General features: G+C 54.0%; 1 protein-coding gene across 1 annotated transcript in view; it reads left to right on the top strand.

Annotated features, from left to right (window-relative positions):
- LOC144488418 (JNK-interacting protein-like) overlaps positions 1–11,375 on the top strand; it is a 38,335-nt gene that overhangs the window by 3,449 nt on the left and 23,511 nt on the right. The gene's annotated exons all lie outside the window — the stretch shown is intronic.

The following is an 11,375-nucleotide window of genomic DNA, read 5'->3' as shown; positions in this document are numbered from 1 at the left end:
CAGTACTGAGAGGACTCTCTCGCTGGGACTAGCTCAGTGTTGGGTTGCTCTGTGGAACTTGCCTCTTGAATAATTAATTAGGTTGCGAGCGAGTGGAGCAGAAACAGAAACCATTTAGTCATTCCGCCCTATTTCAGGAAGTCTTTAGTCCTCCGAATGCTCTCCGTAGCTCAGGAATGTTAGCAAGGTGGGGGAGAGGAGGAGGGGCCTGGTTGGGGGAGGGGGGGGTGAGAGATGGCCAGACTGACCCCGGGGGTGAGGGGGGAGGGGCTTTCTGATGACTTAGAGGGTTCGAGCCTATCAGAGATGGAGAGACTGAGGGGTTTTCCGGGGGAGGGGGAGACTGAGGGAATCGGAGGGGGCGGGGAACGAGAGGACGTTTGGGGTTGAGGGTCAGTGGGTCCATGTTGAACACGGATGGGGTCAGCAGGCTGGGAGAGGGGCTGAATGCCTTCACTGCCTCCCCGCTGATAGGCAGATGAGCTCCCAGCTTTGCAAAGTGTTCCCCCACCCCCCTCCTACCCCATGGAGGAGTTGGGACTCTCCACCCCACACAGTGTCTCACCACGCCCCACTCACAGAGCAAAATCCCCCACCACCCGCATCCTGTCAGCAGGGTCAGGGTTCAGAGTTCAGAGTCCAACAGACAACACTGGTTAATAGATAACCAGAGAGAAACATAGAAACTAGAAGCAGGAGGAGGCCATTCAGCCCTTCGATCCTGCTCCACCATTCATTTTGATCGTGGCTGATCATCGAATTCAATATCCTGATTCCCCCTTCCCCCCGTATCCCTCGATCCCTTTCGCCCCAAGAGCGAAATCTAATTTCTTCTTGAAATCTCACAATGTTTTGGCCTCAACTACTTTCTGTGGGAGTGAATTCCACACATTCACCACCCTCTGGGTGAAGAAACTTCTCCTCACCTCAGTTCCCTAACGTTTACTCCTTATCCTCTTGTCAGACTGGGTGGGATATTAAAGGGTGCGGGGAGTGAGGGGGAGAGTGGGATTAGACTGGGTTGATATTAAAGGGTGCGGGGAGTGAGGGGGAGAGTGGGATTAGACTGGGTTGATATTAAAGGGTGCGGGGAGTGAGGGGGAGAGTGGGATTAGACTGGGTGGGATATTAAAGGGTGCGGGGAGTGAGGGGGAGAGTGGGATTAGACTGGGTGGGATATTAAAGGGTGCGGGGAGTGAGGGGGAGAGTGGGATTAGACTGGGTGGGATATTAAAGGGTGAGGGGAGAGTGGGATTAGACTGGGTGGGATATTAAAGGGTGCGGGGAGTGAGGGGGAGAGTGGGGTTAGACTGGGTGGGATATTAAAGGGTGCGGGGAGTGAGGGGGAGAGTGGGATTAGACTGGGTGGGATATTAAAGGGTGCGGGGAGTGAGGGGGAGAGTGGGATTAGACTGGGTGGGATATTAAAGGGTGCGGGGAGTGAGGGGGAGAGTGGGATTAGACTGGGTGGGATATTAAAGGGTGCGGGGAGTGAGGGGGAGAGTGGGATTAGACTGGGTGGGATATTAAAGGGTGCGGGAGTGAGGGGGGAGAGTGGGGTTAGACTGGGTGGGATATTAAAGGGTGCGGGGAGTGAGGGGGGAGAGTGGGGTTAGACTGGGTGGGATATTAAAGGGTGCGGGGAGTGAGGGGGAGAGTGGGATTAGACTGGGTGGGATATTAAAGGGTGCGGGGAGTGAGGGGGAGAGTGGGATTAGACTGGGTGGGATATTAAAGGGTGCGGGGAGTGAGGGGGAGAGTGGGATTAGACTGGGTGGGATATTAAAGGGTGCGGGGAGTGAGGGGGAGAGTGGGATTAGACTGGGTGGGATATTGAAGGGTGCGGGGAGTGAGGGGGAGAGTGGGATTAGACTGGGTGGGATATTAAAGGGTGCGGGGAGTGAGGGGGAGAGTGGGATTAGATTGGGTGGGATATTAAAGGGTGCGGGAGTGAGGGGGAGAGTGGGATTAGACTGGGTGGGATATTAAAGGGTGCGGGGAGTGAGGGGGAGAGTGGGATTAGACTGGGTGGGATATTAAAGGGTGCGGGGAGTGAGGGGGAGAGTGGGATTAGACTGGTGGGATATTAAAGGGTGCGGGGAGTGAGAGGGATATTGGGATGAGACTGGGTGGGATATTAAAGGGTGCGGGGAGTGAGTGGGATGAGACTGGGTGGGATATGAAAGGGTGTGGGGAGTGAGGGGGAGAGTGGGATTAGTCTGGGTGGGATATTAAAGGGTGCAGGGAGTGAGCGGGAGAGTGGGTTCAGACTGGGTGGGATATTAAAGGGTGTGGGGAGTGAGGGGGAGAGTGGGATTAGTCTGGGTGGGATATTAAAGGGTGCAGGGAGTGAGCGGGAGAGTGGGTTCAGACTGGGTGGGATATTAAAGGGTGCGGGCAGTGAGGGGGAGAGTGGGATTAGACTGGGTGGGATATTAAAGGGTGCGGGCAGTGAGGGGGAGAGTGGGATTAGACTGGGTGGGATATTAAAGGGTGCAGGGAGTGAGCGGGAGAGTGGGTTCAGTCTGGGTGGGATATTAAAGGGTGCGGGGAGTGAGTGGGAGAGTGGGATTAGACTGGGTGGGATATTAAAGGGTGCGGGGAGTGAGGGGGAGAGTGGGATTAGACTGGGTGGGATATTAAAGGGTGCGGGGAGTGTGGGGGAGAGTGGGATTAGACTGGGTGGGATATTAAAGGGTGCGGGGAGTGTGGGGGAGGGTGGGATTAGACTGGGTGGGATATTAAAGGGTGCGGGAGTGAGGGGGAGGGTGGGATTAGACTGGGTGGGATATTAAAGGGTGCGGGGAGTGAGGGGGAGAGTGGGATTAGACTGGGTGGGATATTAAAGGGTGCGGGGAGTGAGGGGGAGAGTGGGATTAGACTGGGTGGGATATTAAAGGGTGCGGGGAGTGTGGGGGAGGGTGGGATTAGACTGGGTGGGATATTAAAGGGTGCGGGGAGTGAGGGGGAGAGTGGGATTAGACTGGGTGGGATATTAAAGGGTGCGGGGAGTGTGGGGGAGGGTGGGGTTAGACTGGGTGGGATATTAAAGGGTGCGGGGAGTGAGGGGGAGCGTGGGATGAGACTGGGTGGGATATTAAAGGGTGCGGGGAGTGAGGGGGAGAGTGGGATTAGACTGGGTGGGATATTAAAGGGTGCGGGGAGTGTGGGGGAGGGTGGGATTAGACTGGGTGGGATATTAAAGGGTGCGGGGAGTGTGGGGGAGGGTAGGGTTAGACTGGGTGGGATATTAAAGGGTGCGGGGAGTGAGGGGGGAGAGTGGGATTAGACTGGGTGGGATATTAAAGGGTGCGGGGAGTGAGGGGGAGAGTGGGGTTAGACTGGGTGGGATATTAAAGGGTCCGGGGAGTGAGGGGGAGAGTGGGGTTAGACTGGGTGGGATATTAAAGGGTGCGGGGAGTGAGGGGGAGAGTGGGGTTAGACTGGGTGGGATATTAAAGGGTGCGGGGAGTGTGGGGGAGGGTGGGGTTAGACTGGGTGGGATATTAAAGGGTGCGGGGAGTGAGGGGGGAGAGTGGGATTAGACTGGGTGGGATATTAAAGGGTGCGGGGAGTGAGGGGGAGAGTGGGGTTAGACTGGGTGGGATATTAAAGGGTGCGGGGAGTGAGGGGGAGAGTGGGGTTAGACTGGGTGGGATATTAAAGGGTGCGGGGAGTGAGGGGGAGAGTGGGGTTAGACTGGGTGGGATATTAAAGGGTGCGGGGACTGAGGGGGAGAGTGGGATTAGACTGGGTGGGATATTAAAGGGTGCAGTGAGTGAGGGGGAGAGTGGGATTAGACTGGGTGGGATATTAAAGGGTGTGGGGGAGGGTGGGATTAGACTGGGTGGGATATTAAAGGGTGCGGGGAGTGTGGGGGAGGGTGGGATATTAAATGGGCAATGCGAGGAAACAAGTGGGACCCACATTTGCAGTAGGTGCGGTTTGAAGTGTCTGTGCCGTTGTGGGGGTTTGCACCTGTGTCTCTCAGTCAAACCAATAAAATAAAAATACATTAAAAAGAGGAACTTGGAAGTTCCTCGGGCAGAGATCAGTTTCCAGCGACGTCTGAGATTGCAAATCGCAAAGCTGCAGGTCTGGGTGACAGGTTTAGAAAACACACTCTCAACAAAAACCAGACTGACACCTGTCCCTTCATCCTGTGTCCAACCCCGTGCTGTACCTGTCCTGGGAGTGTTTGATGGGGACAGTGTAGAGGGAGCTTTACTCTGTATCTAACCCCGTGCTGTACCTGTCCTGGGAGTGTTTGATGGGGACAGTGTAGAGGGAGCTTTACTCTGTATCTAACCCCGTGCTGTACCTGTCCTGGGAGTGTTTGATGGGGACAGTGGAGAGGGAGATTTACTCTGTATCTAACCCCGTGCTGTACCTGTCCTGGGAGTGTTTGATGGGGGACAGTGTAGAGGGAGCTTTACTCTGTATCTAACCCCGTGCTGTACCTGTCCTGGGAGTGTTTGATGGGGACAGTGTAGAGGGAGCTTTACTCTGTATCTAACCCCGTGCTGTCCCTGTCCTGGGAGTGTTTGATGGGGACAGTGGAGAGGGAGCTTTACTCTGTATCTAACCCCGTGCTGTACCTGTCCTGGGAGTGTTTGATGGGGGACAGTGTAGAGGGAGCTTTACTCTGTATCTAACCCCGTGCTGTACCTGTCCTGGGAGTGTTTGATGGGGACAGTGCAGAGGGAGCTTTACTCTGTATCTAACCCCGTGCTGTCCCTGTCCTGGGAGTGTTTGATGGGGACAGTGTGGAGGGAGCTTTACTCTGTATCTAACCCCGTGCTGTCCCTGTCCTGGGAGTGTTTGATGGGGACAGTGTAGAGGGAGCTTTACTCTGTATCTAACTCTGTGCTGTACCTGTCCTGGGAGTGTTTGATGGGGACAGTGTGGAGGGAGCTTTACTCTGTATCTAACCCCGTGCTGTACCTGTCCTGGGAGTGTTTGATGGGGACAGTGGAGAGGGAGCTTTACTCTGTATCTAACCCCGTGCTGTACCTGTCCTGGGAGTGTTTGATGGGGACAGTGTAGAGGGAGCTTTACTCTGTATCTAACCCCGTGCTGTACCTGTCCTGGGAGTGTTTGATGGGGACAGTGTAGAGGGAGCTTTACTCTGTATCGAACCCCGTGCTGTGCCTGTCCTGTGAGTGTTTGATGGGGACAGTGTAGAGGGAGCTTTACTCTGTATCTAACCCCGTGCTGTCCCTGTCCTGGGAGTGTTTGATGGGGACAGTGGAGAGGGAGCTTTACTCTGTATCTAACCCCGTGCTGTACCTGTCCTGGGAGTGTTTGATGGGGACAGTGTAGGGGGAGCTTTACTCTGTATCTAACTCTGTGCTGAACCTCTCCTGGGAGTGTTTGATGGGGACAGTGTAGAGGGAGCTTTACTCTGTATCCAACCCCGTGCTGTACCTGTCCTGGGAGTGTTTGATGGGGACAGTGGAGAGGGAGCTTTACTCTGTATCTAACCCCATGCTGTACCTGTCCAGGGAGTGTTTGATGCGGACAGTGTACAGGGAGCTTTACTCTGTATCTAACCCCGTGCTGTACCTGTCCTGGGAGTGTTTGATGGGGAAAGTGGAGAGGGAGCTTTATTCTGTATCCAACTCCGTGCTGTACCTGTCCTGGGAGTGTTTGATGGGGACAGTGTAGAGGGAGCTTTACTCTGTATCTAACCCGGTGCTGTACCTGTCCAGGGAGTGTTTGATGGGGACAGTGTAGAGGGAGCTTTACTCTGTATCTAACCCCGTGCTGTACCTGTCCAGGGAGTGTTTGATGGGCACAGTGTAGAGGGAGCTTTACTCTGTATCTAATCCCATGCTGTACCTGTCCTGGGAGTGTTTGATGGGGACAGTGTTGAGGGAGCTTTACTCTGTATCTAACCCCGTGCTGTACCTGTCCTGGGAGTGTTTGATGGGAGACAGTGGAGAGGGAGCTGTACTCTGTCTCTAACCCCGTGCTGTACCTGTCCTGGGTGTGTTTGATGGGGGACAGTGCAGAGGGAGCTTTACTCTGTATCTAACCCCGTGCTGTACCTGTCCTGGGTGTGTTTGATGGGGGACAGTGTGGAGGGAGCTAAACTCTGTATCTAACCCCTTGCTGTACCTGTCCTGGGAGTGTTTGATGGGGACAGTGCAGAGGCAGCTTTACTCTGTATCTAACCCCGTGCAGTCCCTGTCGTGGGAGTGTTTGATGGGGACAGTGGAGAGGGAGCTTTACTCTGTATCTAACCCCGTGCTGTACCTGTCCTGGGAGTGTTTGATGGGGAAGTGTAGAGGGAGCTTTACTCTGTATCTAACCCCGTGCTGTCCCTGTCCTGGGAGTGTTTGATGGGGACAGTGTAGAGGGAGCTTTACTCTGTATCTAACCCCGTGCTGTACCTGTCCTGGGAGTGTTTGATGGGGGACAGTGTAGGGGGAGCTTTACTCTGTATCTAACTCTGTGCTGTACCTGTCCTGGGAGTGTTTGATGGGGACAGTGTAGAGGGAGCTTTACTCTGTATCCAACCCCGTGCTGTACCTGTCCTGGGAGTGTTTGATGGGGACAGTGTAAAGGGAGCTTTACTCTGTATCTAATCCCGTGCTGTACCTGTCCAGGGAGTGTTTGATGGGGACAGTGGACAGGGAGCTTTACTCTGTATCTAACCCGGTGCTGTACCTGTCCAGGGAGTGTTTGATGGGGACAGTGTGGAGGGAGCTTTACTCTGTATCGAACCCCGTGCTGTACCTGTCCTGGGAGTGTTTGATGGGGACAGTGTAGAGGGAGCTTTACTCTGTATCTAACCCCATGCTGTACCTGTCCTGGGAGTGTTTGATGGGGACAGTGTAGAGGGAGCTTCACTCTGTATCTAACCCCGTGCTATACCTGTCCTGGGAGTGTTTGATGGGGACAGTGTAGAGGGAGCTTTACTCTGTATCTAACCCCGTGCTGTACCTGTCCTGGGTGTGTTTGATGGGGGACAGTGTGGAGGGAGCTTTACTCTGTATCTAACCCCGTGCTGTACCTGTCCTGGGAGTGTTTGATGGGGACAGTGCAGAGGCAGCTTTACTCTGTATCTAACCCCGTGCTGTCCCTGTCCTGGGAGTGTTTGATGGGGACAGTGTAGAGGGAGCTTTACTCTGTATCTAACCCCGTGCTGTACCTGTCCTGGGAGTGTTTGATGGGGACAGTGGAGAGGGAGCTTTACTCTGTATCGAACCCCGTGCTGTACCTGTCCTGGGAGTGTTTGATGGGGCAGTGTAGAGGGAGCTTTACTCTGTATCTAACGCCGTGCTGTACCTGTCCTGGGAGTGTTTGATGGGGACAGTGTAGAAGGAGCTTTACTCTGTATCTAACCCCGTGCTGTACCTCTCCTGGGAGTGTTTGATGGGGACAGTGTAGAGGGAGCTTTACTCTGTATCTAACCCCGTGCTGTCCCTGTCCTGGGAGTGTTTGCTGGGGACAGTGTAGAGGGGGGCATTACTCTGTATCTAACCCCGTGCTGTACCTGTCCTGGGAGTGTTTGATGGGGACAGTGAAGAGGGAGCTTTACTCTGTATCTAACCCCGTGCTGTACCTGTCCTGGGAGTGTTTGATGGGGACAGTGTTGAGGGAGCTTTACTCTGTATCTAACCCCGTGCTGTCCCTGTCCTGGGAGTGTTTGATGGGGACAGTGTAGAGGGAGCTTTACTCTGTTTCTAACCCGGTGCTGTACCTGTCCAGGGAGTGTTTGATGGGGACAGTGTAGAGGGAGCTTTACTCTGTATCTAACCCCATGCTGTACCTGTCCTGGGAGTGTTTGATGGGGACAGTGTTGAGGGAGCTTTACTCTGTATCTAACCCCGTGCTGTACCTGTCCTGGGAGTGTTTGATGGGGGACAGTGTAGAGGGAGCTGTACTCTGTATCTAACCCCGTGCTGTACCTGTCCTGGGAGTGTTTGATGGGGACAGTGTAGAGGGAGCTTTACTCTGTATCTAACCCCGTGCTGTACGTGTCCTGGGAGTGTTTGATGGGGGACAGTGCAGAGGGAGCTTTACTCTGTATCATACCCCGTGCTGTACCTGTCCTGGGAGTGTTTGTTGGGGACAGTGTAGAGGGAGCTTTACTCTGTATCTAACCCCGTGCTGTACCTGTCCTGGGAGTGTTTGATGGGGACAGTGCAGAGGCAGCTTTACTCTGTATCTAACCCCGTGCAGTCCCTGTCGTGGGAGTGTTTGATGGGGACAGTGGAGAGGGAGCTTTACTCTGTATCTAACCCCGTGCTGTAGCTGTCCTGGGAGTGTTTGATGGGGACAGTTCAGAGGGAGCTTTACTCTGTATCTAACCCCGTGCTGTACCTGTCCTGGGAGTGTTTGATGGGGACAGTGTAGAGGGAGCTTTACTCTGTATCTAACCCCGTGCTGTACCTGTCCTGGGAGTGTTTGATGGGGACAGTGTCGAGGGAGCTTTACTCTGTATCTAACCCCGTGCTGTCCCTGTCCTGGGAGTGTTTGATGGGGACAGTGTAGAGGGAGCTTTACTCTGTATCTAACCCCGTGCTGTCCCTGTCCTGGGAGTGTTTGATGGGGACAGTGCAGAGGCAGCTTTACTCTGTATCTAACCCCGTGCTGTCCCTGTCCTGGGAGTGTTTGATGGGGACAGTGTAGAGGGAGCTTTACTCTGTATCTAACTCTGTGCTGTACCTGTCCTGGGAGTGTTTGATGGGGACAGTGTAGAGGGAGCTTTACTCTGTATCCAACCCCGTGCTGTACCTGTCCTGGGAGTGTTTGATGGGGACAGTGTAAAGGGAGCTTTACTCTGTATCTAATCCCGTGCTGTACCTGTCCAGGGAGTGTTTGATGGGGACAGTGGACAGGGAGCTTTACTCTGTATCTAACCCGGTGCTGTACCTGTCCAGGGAGTGTTTGATGGGGACAGTGTGGAGGGAGCTTTACTCTGTATCTAACCCCGTGCTGTACCTGTCCTGGGAGTGTTTGATGGGGACAGTGTAGAGGGAGCTTTACTCTGTATCTAACCCCGTGCTGTACCTGTCCTGGGAGTGTTTGATGGGGACAGTGTAGAGGGAGCTTTACTCTGTATCGAACCCCGTGCTGTGCCTGTCCTGTGAGTGTTTGATGGGGACAGTGTAGAGGGAGCTTTACTCTGTATCTAACCCCGTGCTGTCCCTGTCCTGGGAGTGTTTGATGGGGACAGTGGAGAGGGAGCTTTACTCTGTATCTAACCCCGTGCTGTACCTGTCCTGGGAGTGTTTGATGGGGACAGTGGAGGGGGAGCTTTACTCTGTATCTAACTCTGTGCTGAACCTCTCCTGGGAGTGTTTGATGGGGACAGTGTAGAGGGAGCTTTACTCTGTATCCAACCCCGTGCTGTACCTGTCCTGGGAGTGTTTGATGGGGACAGTGGAGAGGGAGCTTTACTCTGTATCTAACCCCATGCTGTACCTGTCCAGGGAGTGTTTGATGCGGACAGTGTACAGGGAGCTTTACTCTGTATCTAACCCCGTGCTGTACCTGTCCTGGGAGTGTTTGATGGGGAAAGTGGAGAGGGAGCTTTATTCTGTATCCAACTCCGTGCTGTACCTGTCCTGGGAGTGTTTGATGGGGACAGTGTAGAGGGAGCTTTACTCTGTATCTAACCCGGTGCTGTACCTGTCCAGGGAGTGTTTGATGGGGACAGTGTAGAGGGAGCTTTACTCTGTATCTAACCCCGTGCTGTACCTGTCCAGGGAGTGTTTGATGGGCACAGTGTAGAGGGAGCTTTACTCTGTATCTAATCCCATGCTGTACCTGTCCTGGGAGTGTTTGATGGGGACAGTGTTGAGGGAGCTTTACTCTGTATCTAACCCCGTGCTGTACCTGTCCTGGGAGTGTTTGATGGGAGACAGTGGAGAGGGAGCTGTACTCTGTCTCTAACCCCGTGCTGTACCTGTCCTGGGTGTGTTTGATGGGGGACAGTGCAGAGGGAGCTTTACTCTGTATCTAACCCCGTGCTGTACCTGTCCTGGGTGTGTTTGATGGGGGACAGTGTGGAGGGAGCTAAACTCTGTATCTAACCCCTTGCTGTACCTGTCCTGGGAGTGTTTGATGGGGACAGTGCAGAGGCAGCTTTACTCTGTATCTAACCCCGTGCAGTCCCTGTCGTGGGAGTGTTTGATGGGGACAGTGGAGAGGGAGCTTTACTCTGTATCTAACCCCGTGCTGTACCTGTCCTGGGAGTGTTTGATGGGGAAGTGTAGAGGGAGCTTTACTCTGTATCTAACCCCGTGCTGTCCCTGTCCTGGGAGTGTTTGATGGGGACAGTGTAGAGGGAGCTTTACTCTGTATCTAACCCCGTGCTGTACCTGTCCTGGGAGTGTTTGATGGGGGACAGTGTAGGGGGAGCTTTACTCTGTATCTAACTCTGTGCTGTACCTGTCCTGGGAGTGTTTGATGGGGACAGTGTAGAGGGAGCTTTACTCTGTATCCAACCCCGTGCTGTACCTGTCCTGGGAGTGTTTGATGGGGACAGTGTAAAGGGAGCTTTACTCTGTATCTAATCCCGTGCTGTACCTGTCCAGGGAGTGTTTGATGGGGACAGTGGACAGGGAGCTTTACTCTGTATCTAACCCGGTGCTGTACCTGTCCAGGGAGTGTTTGATGGGGACAGTGTGGAGGGAGCTTTACTCTGTATCTAACCCCATGCTGTACCTGTCCTGGGAGTGTTTGATGGGGACAGTGTAGAGGGAGCTTTACTCTGTATCGAACCCCGTGCTGTACCTGTCCTGGGAGTGTTTGATGGGAGACAGTGTAGAGGGAGCTTTACTCTGTATCTAACCCCGTGCTGTACCTGTCCTGGGAGTGTTTGATGGGGGACAGTGTGGAGGGAGCTTTACTCTGTATCTAACCCCGTGCTGTACCTGTCCTGGGAGTGTTTGATGGGGACAGTGCAGAGGCAGCTTTACTCTGTATCTAACCCCGTGCTGTCCCTGTCCTGGGAGTGTTTGATGGGGACAGTGTAGAGGGAGCTTTACTCTGTATCTAACCCCGTGCTGTACCTGTCCTGGGAGTGTTTGATGGGGACAGTGGAGAGGGAGCTTTACTCTGTATCGAACCCCGTGCTGTACCTGTCCTGGGAGTGTTTGATGGGGCAGTGTAGAGGGAGCTTTACTCTGTATCTAACGCCGTGCTGTACCTGTCCTGGGAGTGTTTGATGGGGACAGTGTAGAGGGAGCTTTACTCTGTATCTAACCCCGTGCTGTACCTGTCCTGGGAGTGTTTGATGGGGACAGTGTAGAGGGAGCTTTACTCTGTATCTAACCCCGTGCTGTCCCTGTCCTGGGAGTGTTTGCTGGGGACAGTGTAGAGGGGGGCATTACTCTGTATCTAACCCCGTGCTGTACCTG

Source organism: Mustelus asterias, unplaced genomic scaffold, assembly GCF_964213995.1.
Source record: "Mustelus asterias unplaced genomic scaffold, sMusAst1.hap1.1 HAP1_SCAFFOLD_1545, whole genome shotgun sequence".
Taxonomy (NCBI): domain Eukaryota; kingdom Metazoa; phylum Chordata; class Chondrichthyes; order Carcharhiniformes; family Triakidae; genus Mustelus; species Mustelus asterias.
Note: the sequence above shows the minus strand (reverse complement) of the source record. Positions and strands in the feature narration are given on the sequence as shown.